At 45.4% G+C, this 16,281-nt stretch overlaps 1 protein-coding gene across 4 annotated transcripts in view; it reads left to right on the forward strand.

Annotated features, from left to right (window-relative positions):
• Nucleotides 1–148: 148 nt before the first annotated feature.
• Nucleotides 149–16,281, forward strand: part of LOC146627529 (solute carrier family 45 member 3) — a 50,114-nt gene continuing 33,981 nt past the window's right edge. The window contains exons 1-2 of one of the 4 annotated variants that reach the window (XM_085358984.1): nt 149–6,697; nt 7,316–7,518. The gene's annotated coding sequence lies outside the window, so the exon portion shown is untranslated. Of the gene's footprint in view, nt 10,048–16,281 lie in introns of all 4 variants that reach the window. The other 3 variants (XM_085358983.1, XM_085358985.1, XM_085358986.1) reach the window with 3 other exon arrangements.

The following is a 16,281-nucleotide window of genomic DNA, read 5'->3' on the forward strand; positions in this document are numbered from 1 at the left end:
GCGTTTTTGTTTTATAAATTGTCATTAACGTGTTATTCTAGTTTTTGCTACATTTATTTCGAAGTTCCAAACCGGAAGTTACCGCTGTCGCTGCCACTGGCTTGACGGAGGTTGTCACAGCTGGGTAGTTGGCTCGCTACAAGTTAAGCAACAGGGGCTGTCGGGAGCGAGCAAGTTGCTGCATGGATTTCTCGGAGCTCCGCGGAACTTACGGTTAAGTTTGCACCCAAACGAGTTGTTAGCGCGATTCTGTCTGTGTTCAGTAAGGCTTTCGTGTGTGATACACATCTATCACATGTCGGCTGCTCTATGTGCTGAAACTTATTCTTTGTATGTGGCTGCCTTGCAACGTTGTTCACCGCGTCGAAACTGCAGACAGCGGCTTTAAAATTTGACCCAAGCGTCCCCGAGTCGTACCACGCCGGAGACCGTGATACAGCTGACCTGGAAACGGAGGTAGGTGTGAGGCGGTGTGTGCTCGAGCCTGCGGCTAAAAGGTGTGCGGTTAGCCAGGGTTCAGCAGCGTGGTGCTGTCTGGAAGTTTTTTCCACTCTGCGTCGCAGACCGCCACTTTGCCACCGGGCTCCCTGGACACCGATGCCGTGCCAAGTGCCGTGGTGGCAGTAACTTTACTCTCTCCCCGGCCGACACAACGCTGCGTGTCTACACCAAAACCTTCGCCGTAAGCGTTTGGCGCTGTGTTGACGAGACCCCGCTGCTTTGACACATGGATGGATGGGGGAGGAGGCGTTTGCGGACACCGCCGTGTGGAAAGTTACGAAGTATTCCAGCTGGATGTGGCATTGGCTGGTAACGTTCAAAAGAATGACTCCTGGGCTTTGGTTTTGTTCTCGTTACTCCTTTTTTAATGTCGCGTGTGTGTGCGCGCGCTACAGAGTGAGGTCATGGACCGTAAAGGCACTCTAAAAGCTGCCCTATCATATTAAGACAAGTCTTGTATGGACAAGTGTTCTCAGCCTGAAACAGATGGGATTTTCCACAGTGCGGCCATCAGCTTGTTGATGGTGACTCTCAGGAACTAGACGTGTGTGTGCTTTGATTTATCAGCTGTTAAGGCTGAAAGCCTCACGAGCTTTCCTCTTTAGTTTCCTGTTTTTCAGCCATCATTGGATTTTGATTCCTCGACTTTTTGTTTTTTTGTTTGAACAATGTTATCACACTTTTACAGCCCGCTAATAGTAATTTCTTTATCTAAGGAATGTAGCACCAGGAAATTAAGCAACGCTTTATACCAAGTAAACTTCTTTGGTGCTGAAAGTTTCCACTCGCATGTTTTTGGGAGGTTGTGTGAGTCTGGTTTCTTGGAGAAAATTCAAGGTTCAGAATCCACATGAGGAGGGCAGAGGATCAGAAGGTTAAAGCGCTCTAACCCATGACCGTGACTCTGCCGTCACACAAAGACCTCTTTCCGCTTCTTGGGCGCGTTAGGTCTGGTAGTCACTCCGCCTTGGACACTGGACTCTTCTCTTTCATCCTGTCACACGTCATTTCTGTTTCTTTGCTTTTAAAACGGCATCAAATTAAACTGCGTCCACGTGTGCGCAGCTTATTGCCACATAAGGGTTGTGAAATAGTAGCGGTAAATTCTTACTGCTGCACTGACATCACCCAGAAGTTTGTCTGCTAACGATCAGTGGCAGGCTGTCGTCACGGTTGACCGGCTGGTCTCAGAGCAGTTATATTCTTAGTACTTGCAACTTTCTTATTTATTTGTTTCCCCCAGGAAAGCTTTGCTCATCTGCTCCACCGTGATAGAAACGCTTCTCCATGCCACGACCAGCTGGCTGTTCTCTAACTGCGCCCTGACAGTCTGATATCCCCCCAAAGCCAAGCGCAAGATAATCGCCCACCGTCGAGGACACCAAGCTACTTAGGCAGACTGAAGGCTTTGCAGTTCTAATCGCTCGTAGGCTGTTTAGCTCCGGCTTGGTGTGCTTTCTGTTCTTCCTGTGTGTACCTGGCTTTTCAGCTCTTGCATATGCTTTCAAAGACGAGTGCTGGATTATGTGGTGGGTGTGATACATATATTTATTTCCTACCTTTTTTCTGATGGTTTGAGTCTGAAAAGCATTTGCTCGAAGGCGTTTTGTTTCCCTTAAGCTCTGTCCTCTTCAAAGCATCGTGTGCTGCCAGCAGTCACAGGTACAGTCTGAAATCGTCCCTCACATCCGAGGAGACGCTCTGGGAAAGCGTTGTTATGTGGATGTGTTTGCTTACAGCGCCTGAAGCTCTGTGTGTTTGTATCCCAAACTGTTTTTCGATCGTTTCCAGTTCTTGCTTTGTCTCAGTTTTGTCCATTATAAACAGGAAAATACAAACCTTTTGATTTTGCAGGAAGTTGGTTGAAACCTTCATCTAAGTTGGGACTAATAGCCTGGGGGGGGGGGGGGGGGTTCACGTCACTGAAGCCGCACTGACAGGATCCATGCTGGCGCTCTTATTTGTCTTATTTTCTTTGTCTCTGCATGAATTTGTGTATTGTGTAGTTGTCTTCACACTCATACCACTTACACCTCGTACATTTACTGCTAAGTCCCTTAAGTACTAATCATTGTAAAAACAGTGAGCTCATTTGTTGAAACAGGAGGGGGCAGAGAAGTGGTAATGGCAAAAGAAAGTTGATGGGGAGGGAGGGGGAAGTGTGAGATTTTTTCCCCCCCTCTTTCATTTGGTATGTGTTTCTCTGGAGTACAACAACCACCAATCAAAAGCGAAGCAACACCTGCTCCTAGACTGTGAAAATCGCACAAGTGCTGGAATGCACATCGTTAGGCCCCCGTAACCACTAACAGCAGGGAAAAGGCTGAATATTAAGGAACCTGTCTGATTCCTGCATCTCTCACTGACAGGAAGCAGAGGAGCTCAGAAGTGTTTCCCAGCTCTCTGCAGGCACCGGGGTCAAAGTCCAAACTGCTTCCCTGTAATGGTGCTCCCCAGCGAGCCGGGCCAGAAAGAAAGACCGCATACAGACTACCTTAATGGGCCCGAGTTACAGAAAAGACGGCGGCTTTCCCTCCAGCTAGGAATGTCACCTTTGTGACATGGTTATCATTCAGCCCGTTCACTGTGTTTCACATTACTGCCGCTTCCTCTGGGATGTTGCTGGGAACGTTTTTGCAGCACGTTTGTTTTATCGTCCTCTTCTAAGGATCCGAGTCCTCTCGTGACCTCACTCGGGAGTGTAGCCGGATTGACTTGATTTGAGAAGGTGAAGACATATTTAATTCAAGCATCTAGGTTATCGATGCTCTTTTAATATCTTGTCTGATTAAAGGAAGGAGTATTCCCTGTCTTCTCTCCGGGCTGGCATGGAATCGCTCCATGCCGGAGTGTGTGGGTGCACTGGCACTGGTTCAGTTCTCTAGTGGCTTGCTTGGCCAAATGCTTTTCTCTTTAATCCTAATTTGCTGCTCAGTATTTTTGTCATTCAGATTCACTGTGAAATATGCCAACTGTATGGCTTTTTTTAGTGAATTATGGAAACCTAATTGTGGCTCTCGCTTCGTATATGGCAGGCAAAGCACAATTCTCCTGATGCCTCCCTTTCCTGAGATGTTGTGAAACATTAGATAAAATTTAAGCCCTTTTTTTGTCCTCTCATAATGTCATTATATTGACTGCTGGACAGTTTTTGTGCCTCCTGCGATTTTTCACCACAAACTGCCTGTCATGTCTAAGCTGTTTCTGTTACTCCAGTCCCCTCTCAGGCCTCTGTGTTAATCTGATGGGGCCATCTCATTTCTGGGACACTGGTCCTATTTCCCAGTGGGAGTCTTAGTGAGATTTCCTTTTTGTCTCGGATCCTGTTGATTGATAGGAATGATCATTATGTTAAAGTAATGTTACTCATCCTTTGTCAGCTGAACAGGAAACACAACAACGTAGCGCTAACCACCCTTTTAACCTTTGTGCGTGCATGTTTGTGGACGGAACATTTTCATGTAATATTAATGTAAAAGTCTTGCATTGTGTGTCTGCATGTCAAAACTAGGTTTCATGTTCCTGCTTGCAGATGTGAAATTAAGTCTTGTTAGGAAATGAAGGAATTCTGTGCACTGACTCTCTGGAGTTTTAACTCGAGCCTGTAATGTGACGTTATGAATTTGTGTTGCATGTTGGAAGTTCCAGCTTCGTTCTATCGCGTTGAACTTTACGTCGGCCTGTAGTGGTATCTAATAATAATGTGTGTGGGGTTAGCTGAGGTGCGACACCGTGGGGTGCAGCTGTACAGATGAGTTAAGACCAGTGTGTGCACAGTCGTGATCCCCCTCATTAAACACAAATCGGTGCACTTGGAAGCTTGACGAATATTTTTATTATTTTTTCCTTTGCTAATCTACTGAATGAGTCATCGCTTGTATTGTCAGAGTCAGGTAGTAATGGGAGTTGGGAGCATGAGTGCACTAATCAGACAAAAGGACTCAGACATGAAAGCCTGCTTCAAATCTTCTGCCATTAAGGTTAAAAAAATCCCTGGTTCCTGTCCGAGGAATCGTAGTACGTCTGCACGACGCTGCTTTAAACGGCTTCATGTTATATCACATGTTGAAATGCACGTTTGTGCTCAGCTGTAGATTCTTTCACCTTCTGCATTTATCATTTAAACTGTTCACTGAGCTGGTGGTCGTTTGTCTGAACACAACTTTCTATAATTATATCACAAAGGTGCCAAGTCTAATAAATAAATCCTGTAGTGATGTAAATGGGCTGGTTCTTATATAGTGCTTTTCTACTCTGTTGAGCACTCAAAGGGCTTTACACAACTTGTACATTCAGCCAAGCACTTTTTTCTACTCTTATTAAAGTGCTTCCTAACTAACATCCACACTCCGATAGATGCAACATGGGGCTAGTATCTGCAGACTGGAGCAGACTGGGATCGAACCACCAACCTTCCTGTTAGTACCTCAGGTGGTAGACCTGCCACCCTGTGTCATGTGAGTCGGAGAGAAACCACGGTTTAATGAAAGGTCTTCACTGAGGAGTCCACGAATGTCTTCACGTGGCAGTACCATTAAGAAAAGGATTCCCCAACTCGTTGGTGCAATTGACCTCGGCCCCAATGAAACTACCTGAACCCCCCAACACACTCGGTCCAGGTGAATGTCACTGATATTGACACCCACCCGGTCTGTTTGCCATTTCTTTCTAACGCCTCCTCTGCCAGCTTAATTTCATTTTCTGACTTGACTTAGTTCTGCCCACGTGGGTCAGGCGTGAGCGAGGCTGCATGGCATTGAAGGCAAAACAGCCTCAGGTCTAGCTCTCATGAAATAGGCGAACAAACGCTTAACAATCACTATTCATGATTCCCATTAACAAGAATCACAGCTATGACAGTTTATGGCTGCTGAACCGCAGACACAATCTAAATCGGACCCTGGAGCAGGGATAACACAGCCTCCTTAGACATTTTTCCCATGGTGATAAGGGCTTGGCCAGATGTTCGTGATACTTACTCGCACTCTGCAAAGCAGGAGCCCCGGCGAGTGTGTGTGTGTGTGTGTGATGGCGGGTCTATATGGAGCACGTCTAGTAAGGCGTTTAGTGTGCCAAATTATGAATGAGCCTGCTGCCTCCTGATAATTTCTGACTTAAACTTCCAGGAAACTCCGTTCCACAGAGACACTGAAAGGCTTCCTACTTGATTTTGTCCATGTTTGAAGTTGGGCCCTGTGAACGGGGAAAACGGCGTATTATAAGACACCACAGTGTTCTCTTTCATGTAGCGAGCTGAAGGGGATGCTATTGAGTGTTCGAGGGAGACCTTTGATATGTGAGATGCTCTGTGCCTTATGAAAAGAGCCAGCTTATGATTTGAGTCAGCGTGCATGTGAGTGCTTTGATGCCTGTTTTCTCGCCACACCAGTGTTTTTGTCAGAAACGTCCACCATTGTTGATGCACAATGTCCTGTTTGTGAGCTCGTTTCATAACGAGCGTCCCGACTGAACTTTGGAGGGCACGATTAGAACGAAGGAAGGAAAGATTTCGCCTGATTGCATGTTTCTTTTGTTAGCAGGGATATTTTTCTTGTCAAGTCGACGCCGGACATTTCTTTTTCTTTTTTCCTCCCCAGAATATATGAAGTCGCCTCTCGCTCTTTAGTCATCATTTAAGGTTTGGAAAGTAAATAGCGATGCTATAAAAGCCTGCCTTTTGTGTAATTATGTTTTTATGCTGCTCTTTTATGTTTGCACAGAAAAGGCTATGTGATTACAGTTTTACGGCACAGTGCTTCCTGACTACGGCTCCATGTTTATTAAAAATGATTTAAACACTGTGTGCGCACAGGATTAATCGTATGTGGAGAGTGATGGTTTGTCTGTGGGTGCAGAGCTGCAGAGACGAGGGACTTTGCCCTTCTCATCTATCTTTACCATCTGGTTTGTGCAGCATTTGACTGAGGCGTTAATCATTACACCCTGGGGCCACTGCTGCTCCTACAACAGCTGGAAAAGGGAGATGGACCTGTTGGTGTCCATCTGTCCTTTTGTCTGTCAGTCCTCGGTGGACTGCTGCATTAACTGTATCCCCGCAGCTGTAGGTTCATGACCTTGGCGTTCCTCGCAAAACTACCACAAAGTTTTTGAAAAAGCTGGAAGGAGCTTCCTGGTGCTCTGTCTCTCAGCCCACGACTTCCTGCAAGTCCGTCACCGACTCCATCCCAGCATTTAAGTATGTGGACTTTCCCTTTTTTTGTTGACTGTTAAAAAAACAATTGCACACTACAGAAGCAGTTAATGCTTCCTTCCTTCTGCATCCTGTGCTTGCGTGCATCTTTAGCCACTAAAACAAGAAATGCATCTGTAATGGTTCAAAGCAACATATAAGTAAGAGTTATTGTCCAATAGCTGGACTTTAGATACTAGTCATTGTAAAAAGTACAACCTGGAAGACTGCTTCACGTGCTGTACGTGTTCAAGAACAAAAGTAAATGAATGCGAAGATGACACTTTGTTTTTAAGGAAAGATGGTGAAGGGTATAATTTCACTAACACCACTGTTGCTACACTTTTGCACTGGCGTGCTTTAAGTACTCTTTTTGCAGCCTGGTTGAAATTCCTCTCTTGAACTTAGACTCGTGTGAAGCCTCTCCATCCAAACGCTGCTGTGTTTCTGTCCTTTTACAAAACTAAGCCTAACTATGAATGATCTGTCGCTCTCACCAGTACTGTGTCCCATTCTCTGCTCTAACTTTGTGCCCACAGTAAGGCATGTCCTCAGATGAACTGATAAGTAGCACAATAAATAACAAAGCAATAATCCTCATCCTTGGACGTACTTCCTTCCAAGCTCACAGCACATCCCAGAGCAGTGACCAGCTGCAGACGGTGGATTTAGTTCGACCCTGGGACGAGAGAATCGAGGCAGCTGAATGACATCGAGAGCGGCCGCAGCAGCAGCTTGACCAGACTGCCCTTAAGTAAACAGGGAGAGGGACGGACTGGATCCAGCTGGTTGGCGCCGACTGATTCTGATTGCAAATCGATTTTGATGTAAGAAAAAACGTAATTGCAGAATATGAACTGAACTCTGGATGTGATCTTCCTGCTCGTTTCAGTTGTGCAGTTTGTGGTGGTCTCAGGGTCGTTTTCGATGGTGGATTTATTAAGATGCATTTTTCTATGGATGAATCGTCACTTTATTAAATACAGTGTATAAAGTTCAGATCTGTTTGGATCCATCGCTACTCTGCTGCTTTTCTGTTCTGTCTGTTCACACAGTAAGCAAAGTCTTTACCAGTGCTGTTTTTGGCTGTTACTTATTTAAACTTTTTAATTGTTACACACTTGCTCTGATTTCTTTGAAATTAAATCCATGTTTAAAAGAGCATCATTAAATCTTTCAGTTTTCCTTCTTGCATGAAAATGTGTCTTTTTTCTTTTTCTTTTTTAACTCGAAAAAAACTGAAAAATAAATTTTTGCCTCTCATGTCATGAAATTCTCCAGCACGGAAACCTTTTTCCTTTGGGTGTCACGTCTCTTCTCAGATGCAGGAACTGACATGAGTAATTGTTCTTTTGCGATATGCGATTGGCCTTTTAATGGTATCCAACATTATAATGTAAATGTTGCCATACGTGGCAGCTGGGACATTCTGTGGAAATGAAACACTGGTGGGAGCTTTGAGAAACTACACAGATCTGGACCAGCTATGCTGTCTTAGCTTTGGCGATGTTAGCCGTCTAGTGTTCTTAGATGGGAGCAATGCTTATCCTGAAGACTCTACACGTTAAAAGCTACCGCGCATTTATGGACGCTCTGTGGTTAAACATCAGCATCGCGTCTTTACTTAAAGGTTAATTTGCTGTGCGACCACACAGTGACTGATCGATCCCTCCCATCCTTCGTGCGATGTATAATGTGGGTGACATTTAGGCTTTGTTGGGTACCTGCTGCTACACGCCAAGAGCGGTGGCCCTCCAGATCTATTTCTGAAACAATGTTTTGGGCGCCGTGTGTCATAGCCCATTATGGCCACTTTGGGTTTGACTGGCACAGGAGGAAGCTGGATTTGTGGAAAAGGCTACTGTGGAATTAAATCTTTCTCGGTCAGCTCGGAGCGCTCGTGCATTTTTAGCCAAAGCTGCAGATAGATGTAAAAAACTTTTGTTAGCGATTCGAGCAGAACAGCAAAGGGAGGGGAAAAAACCGTTAGAGATATGCAAAGTTTGCTTTATCATCTTGTGGAGCGATAAATTCATTTGTTTAAAGAAAAAAGTGTCCGGTATGTTTGGACCTGGGTTGGAAGCCTTTCTCCCTCTCTGTGTTTTGCCACATTTTCTCTGGTGTTTTTCATTCCCGGTTAATTATTACACCACTTGGATGGTGTGCTTTCAGCCCATGCGTGTTTGCACTTTGGGTGGGTAATTGCAGAGTAATGATGGTCTACGTTTAGCAGCTATTTTAAAGAAAGGACACTGTTGGTGTGCATTGTGAGGAGTTCTAAATATATCTGAACCAAGAGGACAAAATATTTTGTTTAAGTCGGGACAGAAGCTGAGTAAGTGAGGCCAGGCCTCTTTCCAAAATGGGATTTTCAGAATTGTCTTAATTCCAGGGAAGCCGGTCCTGTTGCAGAGGGAAGTGCTGCCAGCAGCCATTCTCCTGCACTCTGCTCTATTGATCAGGCTCTGCGCTCCAAAAATGGAGATTCCTTAAAGTCGCTTGGAGTCTAATGACATTACTGTTTTAAAAGCTTTTCTGTGGAGGGCTGGTCTTGGCTTGCAGGCGTTTGGTACAGACATGGCAACTGGCCGGGTGGTCGCCTGATCATGTGTTTCCCTGAAAATGTGCACTTTGTGTGTGTTTGTCTACTCAAATAGGCTTTTGCTGAGCTGGTGAAGCAAGAAATATTAACGAAATCCACAGACAAGTAGTCATGCAGGGGTATGAGCTCAGCTAAGACTGGGCTGGTTGAAAGGTGGTAATAAGAGAGGGCGGGAGAGCTGCCCCCTGACCTGATAGGCGGCTGAACATGATACTGGGTCAGGGGGTATAATACTCAACTTTTAGGGAGTGGTTATAGACGGTGAGAGAGAAGAGCTGGGGGAGTGGCTTCATTGTGGGGCTGTTAGATGATATCAATTCATTCTTTGTTTCCTAAATGCCTCTTTTGCTGTGCGTCTCTGTTAACACTACATCTCAGGTTTTAGTTTTTGTCTGAGAAGCAGTTTGGGGACAAACCCAAGCAGACAAAGACCAGCAGGATTCCTCAAGTGCCTTGGGATTTTCCAAATTCCCACCTTATAGACTGAGACACGGAAAAGTGGAAGGGTGGGAGAGATGCAAAGGAGGTGGGCTAAATAAGAGCGGCGGGAACAGGAGACATGGGAAGAGGCAGGATAAATAAGTCCCACTCTTGCTAGAAGCAGGTGGTTGGAAGCATCAGTACAGATGAGCTTTGTGAGTCACAAGTGTTGATCAGACAAAGCCTGCAAATAGCTTTTAAAATAGGTTAGATGATGGATTTTCAGCAATACACGTCTACAGATGGACCTTTTTAGGTTTTTCTCCTTTCACTGGTGAGTATAATTTTGCCTAATTGCTACTCTTTTATGGCTATGCTATTTTGCTATTACTGCCCTTTTTCATGCATTGTTACCTGGCCTTTCCCGGCCAGGTGGCAGCGAACACATCTTTGGGGCTTCTAGTGAGTAATATTGGTGCTTTCACCTCTGAATGACAGCTGGATTTGTAGATGCTGTTAATAGCCTGGCTGAATGTGCTGTGTCCATGTTAGTCTGTGAAGTGAAACTGTAGCTACTGTTTGGCTAATGGTAGCTCTGCTGCACTGTAACTGAAGTTATGCTGTTGACTGAAGGTCTCGGTGACCTTTTATGATTTTTGAAGAACATTCTTTTATTAAAATATATATTATGTGCAGCAAAGGGCGCAGAGTTACTTAAATGTCAAACGTTTCAAAAGTGCGTATCCTCTGAAGTTACTTCTGAACAACAGGATCTTTGCCCTCATGTAAAATTAAGAAGAAAGAGATTTGACTTGCTACATGAAACTTTGTGGATCTGCAGACGATGCAGCTGAAGTCAGTTTGGTTCCTGTTTGTTTTCACTTTGACTTGTTGGTATGAAGGATGCCGTTGTTCAGCGGGAGGTGTTTTGCACTCAGGAATCTTCTTCTGTCAGTGACGCTGGAACTCAACATATCAAGTTTGTGGGGTGTTTTTTGTTTTGTGTAACCACAGACAGCCGTGGTGCCATCTATAAATGTCATCCCTCCAACACCTTTTGCACTCATGTAGCCACATGTCATCCCACTCCCACTTCTCTTCTTCACTGTGGGAATTCTCCAGTCACTGGGATTTTCCTGGCTAAGTTCAGACGGAACACGGCAGACCCCATCTGATCTGTGTCATCACACTTCCAGTTCTTCAGCAAACTGTAATCTGGACGTTTTCTGCATGCGGGTTTAATGTTACACAATCATGTATTTTCACAGAAACTGATTCTCACTGATGACCTCTGTGCCAAATCCGAGGACGTCGCTTGTCTGTTTTTTCAGAGTTAAACTGTCTGTGTTGACATCTTTAGGAAGATGGCTGGCTCTGACTAATGGCGCTACAGCTTGTTCTATAACTGATAACTAGTGATTACTGCTGCAAAGGTTTCCACTCATTTTTAAGCAGATGAGCATTGTGTCTGTAACCTTCTCCATCTTTAACGTTTGCTTTCTTTTGTTGGTTTTTTTTGTCACTTTTTGAAACGTGCCACAAAGCTCTTGTTTTCAGTGGCCATTTTACCACGATATTCAGCAGCTGCCTAATACACAGGTGCATTTCTATTTTATTTTTTCATCCATAATTACAGGCTTTCCATTTTGACTTTTAAATTTACATTTACATTTGTCAATTAAAAAAATCTAATATTTGCATGTAGGTTAAAAAAGTGTTCATACATGACATTAAAATTGTAATTAAACTTTAAACCAAGTGGTAAACACTGGGCACTAATGCAGCGATGCAGTGGAAAAGCTGGAATAAAGTGCGGATGTAAAAATCAAGATGAAATCAAGATGTTTGTAAATCTCTTTGTTTACACGATGCATCGCGGTCGAACGGGAAAAACCCAAATCTGCTAATTACCTGTTAATGAAACCTAATTACAGCATGACAACAGTATTAACTGAATGTAAACACGCCTGATCAAGATTAAATGACAACACATTAGCGTTTGGATAGACTCCGGTCTGACTCCAGTCAGAAAAGCTTTTCTGACTGTAATGGCTTTGAGAGGAGACGTTATCAGCCTCAGGAGGCGTCACAGCTGGACGCTCACGCACTTCTTTGTTTGGCTGTTTCTGTGAGCCGCTGAGATAACGGTCACCTCCCCGAAGCATAGCTGGTCTCCTCCTCTGGACACAGGCACAGCCTTCACCCCCAGCCTCTGACTGACACACACACACACACACACACACACACACACACACACACACACACACACACACACACACACACACACACCAAGCGAACATGGCAGGAATGCAGGCTAGGTTAGGCTGCCATGGTCAGAATCAGAAAGGGTTTTATTGCCAAATGTTGAGCGGGTTTACAACATTGGGAAATTGCTGCGGTGCTTCAGTGCAAACATACTGTTATAAATTAAGCTTAAATAGACATGAAAATAAAAATGAGAATAAGAATTAAAAGTGCTAAGTAGATATAGATATATACATGATATATACATGAGTGCAGGTGGTGATCAGTGCCAAACATGGAATGATGCAGTGACACAGCGTAGGGTCATGTGTTAGTGGTGGGAACAGTCATATGGTTATTGTTCATGTGTCCAACAGCAGAGGGGAAGAAACTGTTCTTATGGCGAGAGGTTCTGGTGCGAATGGACCGGAGCCTCCTGCCTGAGGGGAGCAGGTCAAACAGACTGTGTCCAGGGTGAGAAGGGTCAGCTGAGATCCGAGCTAGAGCTGGGCGATAGAACGATAACGATATGTATCGCGATATAACTTTTACTCGATAGAGAAATTAAGCTATCGCGATAGACCTCGCCGCTCTTGTCCTCTTAAAAAAAAAAAAAAAAAAAAAAAAAGGTCAGCTGATCCAAATTCAGTAGCGCAGAGCCGAACCAATCACAGCCGCAGCGTCACGTCGCGTGACTTGTTACGTACAGCACAAGTGCCAAGCCGCACGTGTGTTTGTTTGGGAAGCAGCCAGCGGGTAATGGAGGAAATGAGTGTGCCGACTAGAAAAATCAACCGAGCGTGACCGAAGAGAAAACAGATGACGGTTCCAACGCCGGAGAGATTGTCGAACGGAAGAGCCATAGAAGTTCCGTAGTGTGAAGGTATTTCGGCTATTTCAAGTCTGACAAAAAACAGAGTAGCGTGCACTGTAAATTGTGCCGAAAGCAAGTCTGGAAATACAATAAACTGGTGCATGCGTCACACTGTGCGCCACGTTATTGTTTCGGTGAAATGAATTTCTACAATACTGTTAATTCTACTCTCTGCAGTGTTTAAATGCTTACATATACACACAGTTACTGTCCCTCCACACTTACGACTCGGTTCTGCTTCTATGCCCCAGCTTTGTTTACTTTTTCCCACCGAGGCTTCTAGACTTCTGATTGGCCAACATTTCTGCACGGTTAGGAATCTAGCGCCACCTGCTGCTTTGGCATGTTCATAGCAGCGTTTTCCTTCATTTCTGCCTTTATGCGTGGACGGGATTATTTTTTAAAACGAAAACTGAAAATCTCCGTTTTCAAAAATACCCGTGTACGTGTGGACGTAGCCTCAGTCTCTGACTGGAAGCGCTAATTCGTCATTCGGCTTTTGTCAGACTAAAGTAACTGTTAAAACTGTTTGAAAAGCTCAGCTATACAACAAGGAGAGATTGAGAATTTCCTTTTAGTTCTCAGTTTATTTGATATTGACAAAAGTTAGTTTTGTCTGTTCTTCTGTAAAACAAACTAAGATTTATTTTTAGAATTAATATTTTGTTTCTAAGTGGAATTGACAATTTAGTCTGTTTCATTTGTTCTATTTTGAAACTTAAACGCTTTAGCGGCTGCCTTTTGTGTAGTTTGCAATATTTGCCTTTATTTATCTGAAAAAGTCTCATGTTAAGTACATCTACCCTGTTGAACTTATTATGGGAAATAAATATTTAAATAAAAACAAGCTGCTGATTATTTCACATTTTACTTGTGAGCAACGGCACATTTAAATCTTACAAATATAGTTATTTGGCTGATATCGTGATAGATATCGTTATCGCCTGAAATGAAAAAAACATATCGTGATATGAAAAAATCTCATATCGCCCAGCTCTAATCCGAGCTGCACGCCGCAGTGTCCTGGAGGTGTACAGGTCCTGCAGAGATGGGAGTCTGCAGCCAATCACCTTCTCAGCAGAGCGCACAACACGCTGCAGTCTCTGTTTGTCCCTGATAGTGGCTCCAGCGTACCACACGGTGATGGAGGGGAGGTGAGGATGGACTCAATGATTGCAGTGTAGAATTGCATCATCGTCCGTGTTGGCAGGTTGAATTTCTTCAGCTGCCTCAGGAAGTACATCCTCTGCTGGGCTTTCTTGATGACGGAGGTGATGGTGGGCTCCCACTTCAGGTCCTGGGTGATGGTGGTACCCAGGAAGCGGAATGAGTCCACAGAGGTGATGGGGGTGTCAGTCAGGATGATGGGGGGGAGTGGAGCTGTGTGCTTCCTGAAGTCCACAATAATCTCCACTGGTGTGTGATTGAGCAACGTCCCTTTAGTGTGTTTCAGCTGAGTGGCTGTGCTGCCCTTCCATCGAAGCACTTGTTTGTTGTTTTAGTTTGTGTTTGGTGGTTATCCTGGGTGGGGGTACGCTTCAGGGTTTGGTGGGAAACTGTACCCCGCTCTGCTGCCTACCCTTGAGTTTGCGTTTAAAGTTGCCTCGAGCCCGGTACACCACTGAAGACCAGACAGGTAAAGTTTTGTTGTTGGTTTTTTTTAGTATTTTAGGCTGGGAGTTGCACATAGTAAACCAGTGGCACCAAACTTCCCATATGGAGAGAAGAAAAAAAAAATAAATATGGATGGATGGATGGATGGATGGATAGATATAGAAAAAAACACCCAGCACGCCCCTGCGGGCGGTTTATCCTTCAAGCTCGGGTCCTCTACCAGAGGCCTGGGAGCTTGAGGGTCCTGCGCAGTATCTTAGCTGTTCCCAGGACTGCGCTCTTCTGGACAGAGATCTCCGATGTTATTCCCGGGATCTGCTGGAGCCACTCGCCTAGCTTGGGAGTCACCGCACCTAGTGCTCCGATTACCACGGGGACCACCGTTACCTTCACCCTCCACATCCTCTCGAGCTCTTCTCTGAGCCCTTGGTATTTCTCCAGCTTCTCGTGTTCCTTCTTCCTGATATTGCTGTCATTCGGAACCGCTACATCGATCACTACGGCCGTCTTCTTCTGTTTGTCTACCACCACTATGTCCGGTTGGTTAGCCACCGCCATTTTGTCCGTCTGTATCTGGAAGTCCCACAGGATCTTAGCTCGGTCATTCTCCACCACCCTTGGGGGCATCTCCCATTTTGACCTCGGGACTTCCAGGTTATACTCGGCACAGATGTTCCTGTACACTATGCCGGCCACTTGGTTATGGCGTTCCATGTATGCCTTGCCTGCTAGCATCTTGCACCCTGCTGTTATGTGCTGGATTGTCTCTGGGGCATCTTTACACAGCCTGCACCTGGGGTCTTGCCTGGTGTGATAGACCCCAGCCTCTATGGATCTTGTGCTCAGAGCTTGTTCTTGTGCTGCCATGATTAGTGCCTCTGTGCTGTCTTTCAGTCCAGCTTTGTCCAGCCACTGGTAGGATTTCTGGATATCAGCCACCTCCTCTATCTGCCGGTGGTACATACCGTGCAGGGGCCTGTCCTTCCATGATGGTTCCTCGTCTCCCTCCTCTTTCTTGGGTTTCTGCTGCCTGAGGTATTCACTGAGCACTCGGTCAGTTGGGGCCATCTTCCTAATGTATTCTTGGATGTTCGTTGTCTCATCCTGGACTGTGGTGCTGACACTCACCAGTCCCCGGCCCCCTTCCTTCCGCTTAGCGTACAGCCTCAGGGTGCTGGATTTGGGGTGAAACCCTCCATGCATGGTAAGGAGCTTTCTTGTCTTTATGTCAGTGGCTTCTATCTCCTCCTTTGGCCAGCCTATTACCCCAGCAGGGTACCTGATCACGGGCAGGGCGTACGTGTTGATGGCCCGGATCTTGTTCTTACCATTCAGCTGACTCCTCAGGACTTGCCTGACCCTCTGCAGGTACTTGGTGGTTGCAGCTTTTCTAGCGGCCTCTTCATGGTTCCCATTCGCCTGTGGGATCCCCAAGTACTTGTAACTGTCCTCTATGTCTGCAATGTTGCCTTCTGGTAGTTCAATCCCCTCAGTTCTGACTACCTTCCCTCTCTTTGTTACCATCCGACTACACTTCTCCAGTCCGAACGACATTCCAATGTCATTGCTGTATAGCCTGGTAGTGTGGATCAGTGAATCGATGTCTCGTTCACTCTTGGCATACAGCTTGATGTCATCCATGTACAGGAGGTGGCTGACAACTGCTCCGTTCCGTAGTCGGTATCCGTAGCCAGTCTTGTTAATGATCTCACTGAGGGGGTTCAGGCCTATGCAGAACAGCAGTGGGGACAGAGCATCTCCTTGGTAGATCCCGCACTTGATGGTGACTTGTGCTATGGGCTTGGAGTTGGCCTCTAGTGTTGTACGCCACATCCC

This window comes from Diplotaxodon limnothrissa, linkage group LG7 (genome assembly GCF_057381915.1).
Source record: "Diplotaxodon limnothrissa isolate DT_005_m linkage group LG7, D_limnothrissa_male_GT1.1, whole genome shotgun sequence".
Taxonomy (NCBI): domain Eukaryota; kingdom Metazoa; phylum Chordata; class Actinopteri; order Cichliformes; family Cichlidae; genus Diplotaxodon; species Diplotaxodon limnothrissa.